Consider the following 6,832-nt stretch of genomic DNA (forward strand, 5'->3'; position numbering starts at 1 on the left):
TGTTGGAGTTCTTCATATCATGGATGATTTCTTGGGCCAATAACACATTTTCTCCAATAGCACTGCCTTTTATAAAACCATTTTGGTTATAAGACAATATTTTTGGTAAAATACTGGTAAGTCTGGTTTTCAGGACTTTGGAAATGATTTTTTTGGGAAACATTACTCAGACTAATGGGCCTAAATTCTGAAAAACTCTGAAGATCTTCAACTTTGGGAAATAGGACTAAGAAAGTATTTGTATAGTATATGGTGAGTTGATCACCATTGAAAACAGCTTGAACCAACTGGATAATGTCCATTCCAATAGTGCCCCGAGTCTTTTAAAAAAATAATCCACTAAAACCATTAGGACCTGGTGAACTGTTTGGATTAATGTCCATAACAACTTTGAAGATCTCTTCTTCTGTGGGATTGCTTATAAGCATTTGATTATCATCCTCAGACACATTCTTAGGAATATGATTCATTAATATACTCAAATCAATGCATTGACCTTCTTGAGAGAAAAGATTTCTGTAGAAATTCTCAGTAGTTATCCCAATTTCTTCATTGTCTTATATCTATACATCATTGTCCAATATTCTGTGTATCTGTAGATGATTTATCCTCCCTTTCACAATGGAATGGATTTTTTTTGTGTTCTCATCTCCTTCTAGGCTCCATTTGAGGTTAGCTTTTTGTTTCCAGAAATCATTCACTTGCTTATGATGAATTATCAAATCAGCTTTTGCCTTATTCAAACTTATTCTATCATCCTGATCCAAGCTATCCATGTATTTCTGCTCCAAATTACTGACTTTATCCTCTAACAGTTGAGTGTTCTAAAAAATATTGCCTATCTTGCTCTTAGACCACAAACTGAGAGCTCTACTAGTATTCTTAAGTTTTTGTTGTACCTCCCAGAAGATGTTACCACTTGTATGGGATTTCCAACTGCTTTTTACAACATCTTGAAAGTCCTCACAATCCACCCAAAAATTTAAAAATCTAAAGTATTTGATATGAGTGTCCTGTGGGTTATCCAAGGTAATGAATAGGGGACAATGATCTGATCCAACTCTTGGAAGATGTTGAACATTGGTAACTGAGAACAAATCATCCCACTCCTCATTATGAACCATTCTATCAAGTCTTTTCCAAATGATTTCTTCATCTTTTCTCTCATTGCACCAAGTAAAATTTTGACTTGTATAACCACTATCTTCAGACCACGGTCACTAAGGAATTCCATGAATGGAATGCTCTTACTCAATTTGTGTGGATTTCCTCCAAATTTTTCTTCAATTTCCAGAATGCTATTGAAATCTCCAGTAACTGCCCAAGGAGCATTAATAGTTGAAGCAAAAAATCTCATGTAATTCCAAAGATCTTCTCTGTCTAAACTTGATGATCTTGCATAAACAATGGATATGTAGAATTCTTTTCCATTATCTTTTATTTTGCAGGTCACCATCTGATCCTCATTTGCATAAATAGTACAATCCAGATTTTGATTTCGGAAGACCCAAATTTTATTGCTATAATTAGCAAAGTAGTCATGCATATCCAGATCCTTCTTGTAACTATCAATTTTTTTCTTCCTTAATAAATGGTTCTTGTATGGCAATCAAATGGATTCTATGCTTTGCAATAAGAAATTTTACCCTTTCTATAGAAGCATGGGATTTCATACCTCTAATATTCCAGTTGAGTAGCTTAATCATTAATACTCAATTTGGTAAAGTTTTGTTGTTTCTGCTTTTGTTTCCTTGTAATAGGAGATTCCCTGCTTTTTTCATTTCAGTTTTTCTTCTTTGCATCTTTTTAGGAATGCTCATCTCCTTTTTTGTTGAGGCCTATTTTTCAGTAGTTTTCTGTTCCTCCTCCTGTTTACTATCATCTTCTTCATCATCTTCTTCCTCTTCCATATCTTTAGATTCTTCAGAGGTGTTATCCTCTTCTGACGAGGTTCTATAGTCCCAGTCATCCTTATTTTCCTTGTTTGTTTCATTTGTAGAATCAAATTATCTTTTCTCTGACTAGTGCAACTTTTAACATTATTGGAAATGATTTCTTCAGCCTCTTCCATAAGTTCATCAAAACTATTTTGAGTAATTGTGGTGTTCTCATCTCTAGGATTCCTATCTTTTCTTGGACTTCCATTCTTCTTACTAGAATGTTTTTTTGCACTTTTTCTCCCAACTTCCTCCTATTTATCTCCAAAAAGATAAATTTTCAACTCATTGGCATCTTTCATCAGAATCACATGTCTTTTCTCATGTTCTTTTTGGTGATGATTACCTTTGGAAGCATCAGTTCTTCCTTCCTCCCTAGAACTTTTGTCGACATAAGAACTTGTTTCTCCTTCTATTGGTTGCTGAACTTCATTATTCTGGGCCCTTTGCTCACATGAAGTATCCTGAATTACTTCAATCTGCTTATTTTGTTGGTGAATCTCAGTGATTTCAATATGTTCCACCACCTCAGCATTTGTCTCTTCATCCTTCTCAATTTGGATACCTTTTTTATTATAATTATCAGCATCTGGCAAAGGTTTATCAATTCCAAATACTGCTCCAGTAGGTTTGAACATTTTTGGTGGTTCACTCCTACCCCTTGGTCTAGTTCTGATTTGATCTTTTTGAAAAGTCTGTTTTCTTCGTGTATCCTGATTTCCATATTTCCCCTGGTTTCCTTGATTCTCAGTTAGAGTTGTCTCCTTCACAGGCTCTATTGGCATCTCTATATTTGAGGTATCATGTTGCATCATTCTTTCTGCCTTCTTCTTATCAATTTCTTTTTTTCTTCTTCAACACATGACATTCTATTATAGCATGCCCCAGCTTCTTATAGTGTTTACAGTATTTGGGGATATTTTCATATTCAATTTTTTGAGCATATCCTCTTAAAGGGTCATTTTCATCTTCAGTGCCAATCCAAACACTATGAATAAGAGGCTTCATCAAATCAATTTCTACACGAATCTTAGCCATACTTGGTCTATTTCTTGTTTTAGTAGCAGCATCAATTTCAATAGGGGTACCTATTATATCTTCTATTTGTTTAACATAGTTCCATGTGTGCAAATGAAAGGACAAACCTGGTAATAGCACCCACACCGGGACAATCGGAATATCCTCCTCTGGTTTGAAGTTCGGAGTCCATTTTTGGAGCCAAATCTGGAATCCCTCAATTTCAATTGCTCTCTAGTATAATATAACACTGTAATCTTCATCATTGTTGAAGTTTAGGAAGATGTTGAAGTTGTCAAAAACCCCAATAGTGACCGTTCCTTTCAAAGCAAAATTTTCAGAGAATTTAGATCTTATTATGTCAATTTGGGGTCTTGACTTCAAAAATCGACCAACAATAGTTCGCCTGCAGGGATTGGCCATAGCTCCATAGTAATCTCATGCTTTGACAATCAAAGCCTGCATTCTGTTGTGTACAGTCCGTTTTGCTATGGTGTTGTTTTGCTCATCTCGATTTGTCAAATTTGGAGGCTCTGATAGAGTGGTAGCATAAGAGCTACCTGCTAGGGGCTCCTTAGGGGAGATGGGTTCTGGAATAGAAGGGGGTTGAGTATTTGCAATTGTTGATGGGTCACCGGCCGGTGAACCCATCGAGAAGAGAGAGAAAGAAAATGTACTTTTAACAGTAGAATTGATGATATAACGGCTATAAAGTTAGAGAGAAAGGAGACCTTCTCTTTCTAGAATTGTGTATAGGTTTCCCTACATGTAGCTACTTAATTTTTGTTTTGTGCCTCTAGTATTTCTTATCTAGTTTTAAGTTTTTTCATAGATAATGCAACACTTTTCTTACGCTGTCATCAAGTCATCTTAAAGATAATCGAAGGAGATTCTCCAAAATAATTGGAATTTGTAATATTGAAAATAAAGCAAGTAAACTTAGCTTATAGAGCTTATTAAAATATTGCACTGAATATATGAAAAATTATTTACTCCGTTTGTGGATGTAATTAATCCATTCTTATAATCATATGATTTGATTCCAACCTATACTTGCGCGGCAGACAAATGCAGAATCCTTTCGTCGCAAAGTGAAGTACAAATATATGTATATGATTACACTGTTATTGTTTTAAACTTGTTTATTGAGAACATATTTAATCTGATAATTTTCAGCCGAAATTTAGGTAATCTTCCAATTTAGTAGGATTAAGATAAAGACTTTCATGATTGCCCAATCTTTATCAAGTTATTACTTTTTCCTTTTAGAATACGTTTTACTAGTATTTTTAAGAAGTTGCAAGTACCACGTGCATGCAGGAATTTTTTTTTTCCTCCCGCCCGGTGTCCGGTACCAGCAGGGAAGTCCCACACTGGGGTAAAGCACTCCCTAACAAAAACAACTCTATACCCGGGGGAACTCGAACTGAGACCTCTAATTAAGGATGAAGGAGTACTTACCTCTCTACCATAACTTTTGTTGGTCATGCGCGAATATATTGCTAAAGTAATATTACTTAGTAATGTAGCTATATGTTATTTTACATTGTATTAAATTGTGTTGGTGTGCAACAAATGCTTCATAAAAAATTACATTAGAAAAACAAAAGTTTGAAACTGCCGAACTCTTAAGTATCACTCCTTTGTACTACTAATTATATCGTTTTGTTAACTAACAAAGCTCATTTTTATTGATTACGTGTATATATGATCCTTACGAAGTTCCTTTTAATAAATGAAAAAAAGCATTTAGATATGCTCTTTTGTCTTTAGGAAAGAATAGCATGCTAATTGATAATTCATATACAACCACACCAAAATTAATGTAAAAGAACCAGAGAACGAGTTTAAAAATTAGCATAAAGCGTAAAGTATCTTGGCGAGATATGGCTTTATTTTTTGTTGTATATTCTTTGAAAATTTCGGTATATATTTCTAGTGTCTGCCTGTCCTAGCATCTTCTATTATCCATCTATAAATAAATTAATCTATGATTGCCCAAATGAAACTGAAATTTTAGGGAAACTCACTCTGCTTCATTCAAAAAGAAAAGCTTTAAGCCTAAGCTAGTATGCTGTATACACATATGTGGTAATGTGGTGATGAGTTATTGTAGGGAACGGATAAGGGCGGACGTGGAGTATGATTTACGAGTTCATTCGAATTCAGTTGTGCAAGATATACAACAACAACAATCCAGTGCAATCTCACATCGTGGGGTCTGGGGAGGGTAGAATGTACGCAGACCTACTCCTACCAAGGTAGGACGGCTGTTTCCGAAAGTAACTAAGCTCAAAGCTTAATATAAAATTTATAAATAATGAATTTCGAACTCGACATCAGTTGTGATAGAATTTCAAACTTGTTATAATGTTAAAATCATGAATCCACATTTGACCGGACAACATGATGGCATTCCACCCCATAAGGAAAACATGCACATCATCTTATTCGGTCAAATGCAGATTCATGATTTGAACATTATAACAAATTTATAATACTATATTAATTTAGTCATAACTCAAAATTTTCAAAATCGGATATAATTTAGTCGATGATCCGATTTTAGAAATTTTGAGTTATGACTAAATTAATATAGTACTATATAATAAAGAGCTTTCTTTATCATGAGATTGATAAAATCTGCGTTAACACCTAGAAATATTCAGAAGGAACGTAGGCTAAAGTAAAAAGAGTAAGTGGCTAAGAAGTAATTAAAAAGTTACACTGCTTTATAATCTTTTAGTGCTTTGAGTTTTACAACTACAGTATAAAATTACTCCAGATATAATTAACTTAATCCTATTAATTTAGTGCTTTGCGACCAAGCTACTGGGAACAAAATTAAGCGAATATAAAGTAGAGAAACATAATATTTACAACGAAAAAGAGTCCAAAAATATTCTTAATTAGCAATTTCAGTCAAATGGATCGATCGAGTTGTCAATTCATTCACCTATAAAGCTCTAGGAAGTTACTTTAATTTAATTTGATAGAATTTATAGACATTTTCGACAGAAAAAGGTTTCGAGAAATATCGAGTAGCTCAACATTTGGTATATGTGGTTTATTAATAATTAATTAAGTTATGTCGATAAGCTAGAACTTATTCTGATCAATAGTCTAATATATTTAATTTCAATTATTACATATCACGTTTCTTCCGAATCTACATTTACCTAACCTATAAGCACAATCCCTCCCTTAAGTTTACATAGGTCACTGTTGATTTCACCAAAAAAGGGAGTAATAATATTGATTCACAGCCTAAACTACAATTCTCTTACTTGTTTCCTCTTCTTAATTAGTTCGGCCACTTTAATTTGATCAAGTTGACCGGCCCGAAGTGCATGTGTTCAAAAGAGAGAAAATTATTAGATACTCCTTTAAGACAATTTAGTCCCTAAAATTATTAGATACTTCTTTAATTTAGTCCCTTTTTAACTGATATACTTTTCGTTAAATACTCCTACAATCATGAGGTAGATGCTCCCTTTTGAAATAGAGGCGCTCACGATTTAAAGTTTATGAGTTTTCTACAGCGATTTCAAGTTAATAATCATCGGGTTCATAATCAAATATTTTTAGGTATTCTATGGATAAAGTAATTCATATACAACATATGAGAAAAAGCTATTGGGTTCCAGTGAACCCGTCGCTAACACACAGGATCCGCCTTCATTATGAACCCAATTTTTTTAACGCGGAACATCATTAAGATTTTATTGGACCATCACTCCTCTCTTCTTGAGAATCCACACATCCCTTATCAGTGTGGCCAATTATCTATCGAGCACATGTTTAGGTTCGGCCTAAATGGGCAAATAAGATGGAGCTCCTAAAGTAAATACGTAATTATCTTTAATATATTAATTATT

Source organism: Lycium barbarum, chromosome 2 (assembly GCF_019175385.1).
Source record: "Lycium barbarum isolate Lr01 chromosome 2, ASM1917538v2, whole genome shotgun sequence".
NCBI lineage: Eukaryota > Viridiplantae > Streptophyta > Magnoliopsida > Solanales > Solanaceae > Lycium > Lycium barbarum.